At 34.6% G+C, this 13,363-nt stretch overlaps 1 long non-coding RNA gene across 2 annotated transcripts in view; it reads right to left on the minus strand.

Moving 5' to 3' along the window:
• LOC121525914 overlaps nt 1–11,799 on the minus strand; it is a 29,231-nt gene extending 17,432 nt beyond the window's left edge. For both annotated transcript variants that reach the window (XR_005993276.1, XR_005993275.1), the window contains exon 1: nt 11,614–11,799. This is a non-coding gene — a long non-coding RNA (uncharacterized LOC121525914). The remainder of the gene's footprint in view (nt 1–11,613) is intronic.
• Between the last annotated feature and the right edge of the window lie 1,564 nt (nt 11,800–13,363).

Genomic DNA, 13,363 nt, shown 5'->3' on the forward strand with positions numbered 1-13,363 from the left:
TTTACTATGATTTTCCTTACAACATGTTATACTGTGAGCTTTTTGAAATCATGTTATACTATGAAGTGTCGGAGATCATGTTCTTCTATGGTTTTTCTGACATAGTGTTATTGTATGACCTTTCTGACATCATGTTATACTATGACGTTTCTGACATCATGTTATGCTATGACGTTTCTGACATCATGTTATACTATGAGGTTTCTGACATCATGTTATACCATGACCTTTCTGATATCATGTTATACTATGACGTTTCTGACATCATGTTATACTATGACCTTTCTGATATCATGTTATACTATGACGTTTCTGACATCATGTTATACTATGACCTTTCTGATATCCAGTTATACTATGACGTTTCTGACATCAAATTATACTATGGCATTTCTGACATCATGTTATACTATGACCTTTCTGACATCATAACATAATGTGACCTTTTTGACATCATGTTATTCTGTGATTTTCCTGACATCATGTTATACTATGACGTTTCTGACATCATTTTATACTATGACCTTTCTGACATCATGTTATACTATGACCTTTCTGATATCACGTTATACTATGACCTTTCTGGCATCATAACATAATGTGACCTTTTTGACATCATGTTATACTATGAAGTGTCGGAGATAATTTTCTTTTATGGTTTTTCTGATATCATGTTATAGTATGACGTTTCTGACATCATGTTATACTATGGCATTTCTGACATTATGTTATACTATGACCTTTCTGACATCATAACATAATGTGACCTTTTTGACATCATGTTATTCTGTGATTTTCCTGACATCATGTTATACTGTGACCTTTTTGAAATCATGTTTTACTATGAAGTGTCGGAGATCATGTTACACTATGGTTTTTCTGACATCATGTTACACTATTACTTTTCTGACATCATGTTACACTATGATGTTTCTGACATCATGTTATACTATGACGTTTCTGACATCATGTTATACTATGACGTTTCTGACATCATGTTATACTGTGACCTTTTTGACATCATGTTTTACTATGAAGTGTTGGAGATCATGTTACACTATGGTTTTTTCTGACATGTTATACTATGACGTTTCTGACATCATGTTATACTATGACCTTTCTGATATCACGTTATACTATGACTTTTCTGACATCATGATATACTATGACCTTTCTGACATCATAACATAATATGACCTTTTTGACATCATGTTATTCGGTGATTTTCCTGACATCATGCTATACTATGAAGTGTCGGAGATCATGTTCTTCTATGGTTTTTCTGACATAGTGTTATTGTATGACGTTTCTGACATCATGTTATGCTATGACGTTTCTGACATCATGTTATACTATGACGTTTCTGACATCATGTTATACTATGACCTTTCTGATATCATGTTATACTATGACGTTTCTGACATCATGTTATACTATGACCTTTCTGATATCATGTTATACTCTGACGTTTCTGACATCATGTTATACTATGACCTTTCTGACATCATTTTATACTATGACGTTTCTGACATCATGTTATACTATGACCTTTCTGATATCACGTTATACTATGACGTTTCTGACATCATGTTATACTATGACCTTTCTGACATCATGATTTACTATGACCTTTCTGACATCATAACATAATGTGACCTTTTTGACATCATGTTATTCGGTGATTTTCCTGACATCATGTTATACTATGACGTTTCTGACATCATGTTATACTATGACCTTTCTGATATCACGTTATACTATGACCTTTCTGGCATGTTACACTCTGACCTTTCTGACATCATAACATAATGTGACCTTTTTGACATCATGTTATACTATGAAGTGTCGGAGATAATGTTCTTCTATGGTTTTTCTGACCCCATGCTATAGTATGACGTTTCTGACATCATGTTATACTATGATGTTTCTGACATCATGTTATACTATGACGTTTCTGACATTATGTTCTACTATGATAGTTCTGACATCATGTTATACTGTGACCTTTCTGACATCATGTTATACTATGACGTTTCTGACATCATGTTATACTATGACCTTTCTGATATCATGTTATACTCTGACGTTTCTGACATCATGTTATACAATGACCTTTCTGATATCATGTTATACTATGGCATTTCTGACATTATGTTATACTATGACCTTTCTGACATCATAACATAATGTGACCTTTTTGACATCATGTTTTACTATGACGTTTCTGACGTCATGTTATACTATTACTTTTCTGACATCGTGTTACACTATGATGTTTCTGACATCAAGTTATACTATGACTTTTCTGACATCATGTTATACTCTAACGTTTCTGACATCATGTTCTACTATGATGTTTCTGACATCATGTTATACTCTAACGTTTCTGACATCATGTTCTACTATGATGTTTCTGACATCATGTTATACTATGGCATTTCTGACATCCTGTTATACTATGACCTTTCTGACATCATAACATAATGTGACCTTTTTGACATCATGTTTTTCTATGATTTTCCTTACAACATGTTATACTGTGAGCTTTTTGAAATCATGTTATACTATGAAGTGTCGGAGATCATGTTCTTCTATAGTTTTTCTGACATAGTGGTATTGTATGACCTTTCTGACATCATGTTATACTATGACGTTTCTGACATCATGTTATACTATGACCTTTCTGACATCATTTTATACTATGACGTTTCTGACATCATGTTATACTATGACCTTTCTGATATCACATTATACTATGACGTTTCTGACATCATGTTATACTATGAACTTTCTGATATCACATTATACTATGACATTTCTGACATCATGTTATACTATGACCTTTCTGATATCACGTTATACTATGACGTTTCTGACATCATGTTATACTATGACCTTTCTGACATCATAACATAATGTGACCTTTTTGACATCATGTTATTCTGTGATTTTCCTGACATCATGTTATACTGTGACCTTTTTGAAATCATGTTATACTATGACCTTTCTGACATCATGTTGTACTCTAACGTTTCTGACATCATGTTATACTATGACCTGTCTGACATCATGTTATCCTATGATGTTTCTGACATCATGTTACACTATGACGTTTCTGACATCATGTTCTACTATGATGTTTCTGACATCATGTTACACTATGACGTTTCTGACATCATGTTCTACTATGATGTTTCTGATATCATGTCATACTATGACCTTTCTGGCATCATGATATACTATGATGTTTATGACATCATGTTATACTATGACCTTTCTGACATCATGTCATACTATGACCTTTCTGACATGTTTTTCTATGACCTTTCTGACATCATGTTAAACTATGATGTTTCTGACATCATGTTATACTATGACATTTCTGACATCATGTTATACTATGACCTTTCTGACATCATGTTATTCTGTGACCTTTCAATGTTATACTATGAAGTGTTGGAGATCATGATCTTCTATGTTTTTCTGACATCATGTTATAGTATGATGTTTTTGACATCATGTTACACTATGACCTTTCTGACATCATGTTATACTATGACCTTTCTGACATCATGATATACTATGAACTTTTTTTTACATCATGTTATACTATGACCTTTCTGACATCATGTCATACTATGACGTTTCTGACATGTTTTTCTATGACCTTTCTGACATCATGTTATACTATGACGTTTCTGGCATGTTACACTCTGACCTTTCTGACATCATAAAATAATGTGACTTTTTTGACATCTTGTCTTCTATGATTTTCCTGACAACATGTTATACTATGAAGTGTCGGAGATCATGTTCTTCTAGGGTTTTTCTGACATAGTGTTATTGTATGACCTTTCTGACATCATGTTAAACTATGACGTTTCTGACATCATGTTATACTATGACGTTTCTGACATCATGTTATCCTATGATGTTTCTGACATCATGTTCTACTATGATGTTTCTGACATCATGTTATACTATGACCTTTCTGACATCATGTCATATTATGAACTTTTTTTGACATCATGTTATACTATGACCTATCTGACATCATGTTATACTATGACATTTCTGACATCATGTTACACTATGACCTTTCTGACATCATGTTATACTATGAACTTTTTTTGACATCATGTTATACTATGACCTTTCTGACATCATGTTATACTATGACCTTTCTTACATCATGTTATACTGTGACCTTTTTGAAATCATTTTATACTTTGAAGTGTTGGAGATAATGTTCTTTTATGGTTTTTCTGACATCATGTTATACTATGACGTTTCTGACATCATGTTATACTATGACCTTTCTGATATCCAGTTATACTATGACGTTTCTGACATCAAATTATACTATGGCATTTCTGACATCATGTTGTACTATGACCTTTCTGACATCATAACATAATGTGACCTTTTTGACATCATGTTATTCTGTGATTTTCCTGACATCATGTTATACTATGACGTTTCTGACATCATTTTATACTATGACCTTTCTGACATCATGATTTACTATGACCTTTCTGACATCATAACATAATGTGACCTTTTTGACATCATGTTATCCGGTGATTTTCCTGACATAATGTTATACTATGATGTTTCTGACATCATGTTATACTATGACGTTTCTGACATCATGTTATACTATGACGTTTCTGACATCATGTTATACTATGACCTTTCTGGCATCATAACATAATGTGACCTTTTTGACATCATGTTATACTATGAAGTGTCGGAGATAATTTTCTTCTATGGTTTTTCTGACGTCATGTTATAGTATGACGTTTCTGACATCATGTTATACTATGACCTTTCTGACATCATGTTATACTATGACCTTTCTGACATCATGTTATACTATGACGTTTCTGACATCATGTTCTACTATGATGTTTCTGACATCATGTTATACTATGACCTTTCTGACATCATGTTCTACTATGATGTTTCTGACATCATGTTATACTATGACCTTTCTGATATCACGTTATACTATGACCTTTCTGACATCATGATATACTATGACCTTTCTGACATCATAACATAATATGACCTTTTTGACATCATGTTATTCGGTGATTTTCCTGACATCATGCTATACTATGAAGTGTCGGAGATCATGTTCTTCTATGGTTTTTCTGACATAGTGTTATTGTATGACGTTTCTGACATCATGTTATGCTATGACGTTTCTGACATCATGTTATACTATGACGTTTCTGACATCATGTTATACTATGACCTTTCTGATATCATGTTATACTCTGACGTTTCTGACATCATGTTATACTATGACCTTTCTGACATCATTTTATACTATGACGTTTCTGACATCATGTTATACTATGACCTTTCTGATATCACGTTATACTATGACGTTTCTGACATCATGTTATACTATGACCTTTCTGACATCATAACATAATGTGACCTTTTTGACATCATGTTATTCGGTGATTTTCCAGACATCATGTTATACTATGAAGTGTTGGAGATCATGTTCTTCTAGGGTTTTTCTGACATAGTGTTATTGTATGATCTTTCTGACATCATGTTATACTATGACGTTTCTGACATCATGTTATACTATGACGTTTCTGACATCATGTTATACTATGACCTTTCTGATATCACGTTATACTATGACCTTTCTGGCATGTTACACTCTGACCTTTCTGACATCATAACATAATGTGACCTTTTTGACATCATGTTATACTATGAAGTGTCGGAGATAATGTTCTTCTATGGTTTTTCTGACCTCATGCTATAGTATGACGTTTCTGACATTATGTTCTACTATGATAGTTCTGACATCATGTTATACTGTGACCTTTCTGACATCGTGTTACACTATGATGTTTCTGACATCATGTTATACAATGACCTTTCTGATATCATGTTATACTATGACGTTTCTGACATCATGTTCTACTATGATGTTTCTGACATCATGTTATACTATGGCATTTCTGACATTATGTTATACTATGACCTTTCTGACATCATAACATAATGTGACCTTTTTGACATCATGTTTTACTATGACGTTTCTGACGTCATGTTATACTATTACTTTTCTGACATCATGTTACACTCTAACGTTTCTGACATCATGTTATACTATGACTTTTCTGACATCATGTTATACTCTAACGTTTCTGACATCATGTTCTACTATGATGTTTCTGACATCATGTTATACTATGACTTTTCTGACATCGTGTTACACTATGATGTTTCTGACATCATGTTATACTATGACTTCTCTGACATCATGTTATACTCTAACGTTTCTGACATCATGTTCTACTATGATTTTCCTGACATCATGTTATACTATTACTTTTCTGACATCGTGTTACACTATGATGTTTCTGACATCATGTTATACTATGACTTTTCTGACATCATGTTATACTCTAACGTTTCTGACATCATGTTCTACTATGATGTTTCTGACATCATGTTATACTCTAACGTTTCTGACATCATGTTCTACTCTGATGTTTCTGACATCATGTTATACTATGGCATTTCTGACATCCTTTTATACTTTGACCTTTCTGACATCATAACATAATGTGACCTTTTTGACATCATGTTTTTCTATGATTTTCCTTACAACATGTTATACTGTGAGCTTTTTGAAATCATGTTATACTATGAAGTGTCGGAGATCATGTTCTTCTATAGTTTTTCTGACATAGTGTTATTGTATGACCTTTCTGACATCATGTTATACTATGACGTTTCTGACATCATGTTATACTATGACCTTTCTGACATCATTTTATACTATGACGTTTCTGACATCATGTTATACTATGACCTTTCTGATATCACATTATACAATGACGTTTCTGACATCATGTTATACTATGACGTTTCTGACATCATGTTATACTATGAACTTTCTGATATCACATTATACTATGACATTTCTGACATCATGTTATACTATGACCTTTCTGATATCACGTTATACTATGACGTTTCTGACATCATGTTATACTATGACGTTTCTGACATCATGTTATACTATGACGTTTCTGACATCATGTTATACTATGACATTTCTGACATCATGTTATACTATGACCTTTCTGACATCATGTTCTAATGTGACGTTTCTGACATCATGTTATACTATGACCTTTCTGACATCATAACATAATGTGACCTTTTTGACATCATGTTATTCTGTGATTTTCCTGACATCATGTTATACTGTGACCTTTTTGAAATCATGTTATACTATGACCTTTCTGACATCATGTTGTACTCTAACGTTTCTGACATCATGTTATACTATGACCTGTCTGACATCATGTTATCCTATGATGTTTCTGACATCATGTTACACTATGACGTTTCTGACATCATGTTCTACTATGATGTTTCTGACATCATGTTCTACTATGATGTTTCTGATATCATGTCATACTATGACCTTTCTGGCATCATGATATACTATGATGTTTATGACATCATGTTATACTATGACCTTTCTGACATCATGTCATACTATGACCTTTCTGACATGTTTTTCTATGACCTTTCTGACATCATGTTAAACTATGATGTTTCTGACATCATGTTATACTATGACATTTCTGACATCATGTTATACTATGACCTTTCTGACATCATGTTATTCTGTGACTTTCCTGACATCATGTTATACTGTGACCTTTCAATGTTATACTATGAAGTGTTGGAGATCATGATCTTCTATGTTTTTCTGACATCATGTTATAGTATGATGTTTTTGACATCATGTTACACTATGACCTTTCTGACATCATGTTATACTATGACCTTTCTGACATCATGATATACTATGAACTTTTTTTTACATCATGTTATACTATGACCTTTCTGACATCATGTCATACTATGACGTTTCTGACATGTTTTTCTATGACCTTTCTGACATCATGTTATACTATGACGTTTCTGGCATGTTACACTCTGACCTTTCTGACATCATAAAATAATGTGACTTTTTTGACATCTTGTCTTCTATGATTTTCCTGACAACATGTTATACTATGAAGTGTCGGAGATCATGTTCTTCTAGGGTTTTTCTGACATAGTGTTATTGTATGACCTTTCTGACATCATGTTAAACTATGACGTTTCTGACATCATGTTATACTATGACGTTTCTGACATCATGTTATCCTATGATGTTTCTGACATCATGTTCTACTATGATGTTTCTGACATCATGTTATACTATGACCTTTCTGACATCATGTCATATTATGAACTTTTTTTGACATCATGTTATACTATGACCTATCTGACATCATGTTATACTATGACATTTCTGACATCATGTTACACTATGACCTTTCTGACATCATGTTATACTATGAACTTTTTTTGACATCATGTTATACTATGACCTTTCTGACATCATGTTATACTGTGACCTTTTTGAAATCATTTTATACTATGAAGTGTTGGAGATAATGTTCTTTTATGGTTTTTCTGACATCATGTTATAGTATGATGTTTATGGCATCATGTTACACTATGACGTTTCTGACATCATGTTGTACTCTAATGTTTCTGACATCATGTTATACTACGACCTTTCTGACATCATGTTATCCTATGATGTTTCTGACATCATGTTATACTACGACCTTTCTGACATCATGTTATCCTATGATGTTTCTGACATCATGTTATACTATGACCTTTCTGACATCATGTTATCCTATGATGTTTCTGACATCATGTTATACTATGACGTTTCTGACATCATGTTCTACTATGATGTTTCTGATATCATGTTATACTATGACCTTTCTGACATCATGTTATACTATGATGTTTCTGACATCATGTTCTACTATGATATTTCTGACATCATGTTATACTATGACCTTTCTGACATCATGTTATACTCAGACCTTTCTGGCATCATGTCATACTATGACGTTTCTGACATCATGTCATACTATGAACTTTTTTTTACATCATGTTATACTATGACCTTTCTGACATCATGTTATACTATGACGTTTCTGACATCATGTTACACTATGACATTTCTGACATCATGTTATACTATGACCTTTCTGACATCATGATATACTATGATGTTTCTGACATCATGTTATACTAGGACCTTTCTGGCATCATGATGTACTATGACCTTCCTGACATCATGTTATACTATGACCTTTCTGACATCATGTTATACCATGACCTTTCTGACATCATGTTATACTATGACCTTTCTGACATCATGTTATACTATGACATTTCTGACATCATGTTACCCTATTACCTTTCTGACATCATGTTATACTATGACCTTTCTGACATCATGTTACACTATGACATTTCTGACATCATGTTACACTATGACCTTTCTGACATCATGTTATACTATGATGTTTCTGACATCATGTTACACTATGACCTTTCTGACATCATGTTATACTATGACCTTTCTGACATCATGTTATACCATGACCTTTCTGACATCATGTTATACTATGACCTTTCTGACATCATGTTACACTATGACCTTTCTGACATCATGTTATACTATGACCTTTCTGGCATCATGTCATACTATGAACTTTTTTTGACATCATGTTATACTAGGACCTTTCTGGCATCATGATGTACTATGACCTTCCTGACATCATGTTATACTATGACCTTTCTGACATCATGTTATACCATGACCTTTCTGACATCATGTTATACTATGACCTTTCTGACATCATGTTATACTATGACATTTCTGACATCATGTTACCCTATTACCTTTCTGACATCATGTTATACTATGACCTTTCTGACATCATGTTATACCAGGACGTTTCTGGCATCATGTTATACTATGACCTTCCTGACATCATGGTATACTATGACCTTTCTGACATCATGTTATACTATGACCTTTCTGACATCATGTTACACTATGACATTTCTGACATCATGTTACACTATGACCTTTCTGACATCATGTTATACTATGACCTTTCTGACATCATGTTACACTATGACCTTTCTGACATCATGTTATACTATGATGTTTCTGACATCATGTTACACTATGACCTTTCTGACATCATGTTATACTATGACCTTTCTGACATCATGTTACACTATGACCTTTCTGACATCATGTTATACTATGATGTTTCTGACATCATGTTACACTATGACCTTTCTGACATCATGTTATACTATGACCTTCCTGACATCATGGTATACTATGACCTTTCTGACATCATGTTATACTATGACCTTTCTGACATCATGTTACACTATGACATTTCTGACATCATGTTACACTATGACCTTTCTGACATCATGTTATACTATGACCTTTCTGACATCATGTTACACTATGACCTTTCTGACATCATGTTATACTATGATGTTTCTGACATCATGTTACACTATGACCTTTCTGACATCATGTTATACTATGACCTTTCTGACATCATGTTATACCATGACCTTTCTGACATCATGTTATACTATGACCTTTCTGACATCATGTTACACTATGACCTTTCTGACATCATGTTATACTATGACCTTTCTGGCATCATGTCATACTATGAACTTTTTTTGACATCATGTTATACTATAACCTATCTGACATCATGTTATACTATGACATTTCTGACATCATGTTACACTATTACCTTTCTGACATCATGTTATACTATGATGTTTCTGACATCATGTTACACTATGACATTTCTGACATCATGTTATACTATGACCTATCTGACATCATGTTATACTATGACCTTTCTGACATCATGTTATACTATGACGTTTCTGGCATCATGTTATACTATGACATTTCTGACATCATGTTATACTATGACCTATCTGACATCATGTTATACTATGACCTTTCTGACATCATGATATACTATGATGTTTCTGACATCATGTTATTCTGTGATTTTCCTGACATCATGTTGTACTGTGACCTTTTTGACATCATGTAACTATGAAGTGTTGGAGATCATGGTCTTCTATGGTTTTTCTGACATCATGTTATAGTATGATGTTTATGGCATCATGTTACACTATGACATTTCTGACATCATGTTATACTATACTATTTTCGTACTGCTAGACAACCCTTAGCTAACACCTGTATGAAAAACTGCCACACAAAACTTTACAAAGTAGCTGATAACTTTCAGTTGATCGGCATTTTTGGATGTCACAACGTTTTGAATCTTATGTCAATAAACAACTATTTTCTATTTACTTAGTTAGTGTTATTACAGACAGCTTAATTTCTAAAGCTTATTTATACTTACGAGTTTCAAACTGCTTTAAATTATCATTTAATTTTTTTAAGGAGGATGAGCGGGAAAGAATTCCTGAACACACAAGTGTCAAATAAATCTGGAAAAATTCCCACACAAAAACTCAGATGCATGCTTTAATGTCAATTTAATGACCGAAAATCAATTAATCAAAGAAAATATCTTTTACTTTCAATAGTCCCCTCTAATTCTACAGGCCAAAACAAAATCAAAAGCAATGCATTGAAAATACAAAAACATATTCCAATGGCAAATGACTCACCTGAGCATTCCTCTAAGTTCAACTCTTGGAGGTTCTTCTGTGCTGAGCTCCAATATTGATGGCCCTCCTTCTCTCAGTGTTCTTGCATGAAGGAGGCATCACCATAACAACAGAGCAATCTTCTGTCTTCTATAGACAGCGTCCTTGTAGAATTGTGCTATTCTCTTTCAGCAGGACCAAAATCCCTCCAAACATTTCACCTTCACCCTTTGTTCTCCTTTAGCCCCTCCCCCACTTCACACCTGAGTCAGCCTGGCTGCAGCAGGTCACCTGACCAGGAAGACTGCAACTAAGCAGACAAAAATAAACAGCAGCACTGGGATAGGGAGAGTGAGGGGATTTAACCTGGCAAGGTTTGTAAATGCAACTCCCCAAATCTAACTAGTTACTAACGCTACACCAAACTCTTGGCTGTGTCACAGTGTCCCCTATAAGAGTGTCCTTAAAGATGACATTTTTATGTAAGGCAATGTACTGGTCAGAGACAAAAAGTATAAAAAAAAAACAAGGAAAGAGGATTTTTAAAGGATGGAGGATGAGAAAAAGGGAAGAAAAAGTACAAAGCTACAAAACAGTAAAAAGTGATGAAGGTAACTGATGAAAATGACGAGGAAAAACAGTGAAAGAGGAGGTGGGAGATTAGAGAAGTAGGAGACAGGACGGTGAAAAACAAAAGAGATGCAGGGAGGGGATAAAAGAGGGAGCAGCAGGTGAGGAGGAACAGCTTAATGAAAACAAGAGAGACAGAAAATAACAGATGGAAGAGAAACATGAGGAGAAAGAGAGGGAGAGGATGACTGAGAATGAGACAATGAAAACAGAGGAAGGAAGGAAGGATAGGAGGAAAGAAGGAAAGAAGAAAGATAAAGAAAGAAAGGATAGAAAGAAGGAAGGAAGGAAGGTAGGAGGGAAGGCAGGATGGAAGGAAGCGAGGAAGGGGGAGAGGATGGAAGGCAGGATGGAAGATGAAAAGAAGGAAGCAAGGAAGATAGGATGGAAGGCAGGAAGGAAGGAAGTGAGGAAGTTAGAATGGCAAGCAGGAAGGAAGGAAAGAAGCAAGGAGGTAAGGCGGGAAGGAAGGAAGCGAGGATGAAAGACATGAAGGAAGGAAGGGAGGGAGGAAGCTAGGATGGAAGGCAGGAAGGAAGCAAGGATGGAAGGCAGAGAGGAAAGAAGGATGGAAGAAAGCAAGGAGGGAAGGCAGGATGGAAGGAAGCGAGGATGAAAAGCATGAAAGAAGGAAGCAAGAAAGCTGGAATGGAAGCCAGGAAGAAAGGAGGATAAGATGGAAGGAGGGAAGGACAAAAGCAAGGAGGGAAAGCAGGGAGGAAGGAAGCACGGATAAAAGGCATGAAGGAAGAAAGGGGGGAAGCTGGGATGGAAGGCAGGAAGGAAGCAAGGATGGAAGGCAGGATGGAAGTAAGGACAGAAGGGAGGATGCTAGGATGGAAGGCAGGATGGAAGCAAGGATGGAAGGCAGAATGGAAGGGAGGAAGCTAGGATGGAAGGCAGGGAGGAAGGAAGCTAGCATGGGAGGAATGAAGGATGTAAGGAAGGAAGATGAATAAAGAAAGGATAGAAGGAAGAAGGGAAGGAAGGAAGGAAGCTTTGAAGGATGGAAGGCAGGAAGGGAGGAAAGAAGGAAGGAAGATAAAGGAAGAAAGGATGGGACGAAAGAAGGAAGAAAGAAAGAAAGAAAGAAAGATAAAGAAGGACATGATTGAAGAAAGAAGGAAGAAAGATAAAATAG

The sequence above is a fragment of the Cheilinus undulatus genome, linkage group 18 (genome assembly GCF_018320785.1).
Source record: "Cheilinus undulatus linkage group 18, ASM1832078v1, whole genome shotgun sequence".
Lineage (NCBI taxonomy): Eukaryota > Metazoa > Chordata > Actinopteri > Labriformes > Labridae > Cheilinus > Cheilinus undulatus.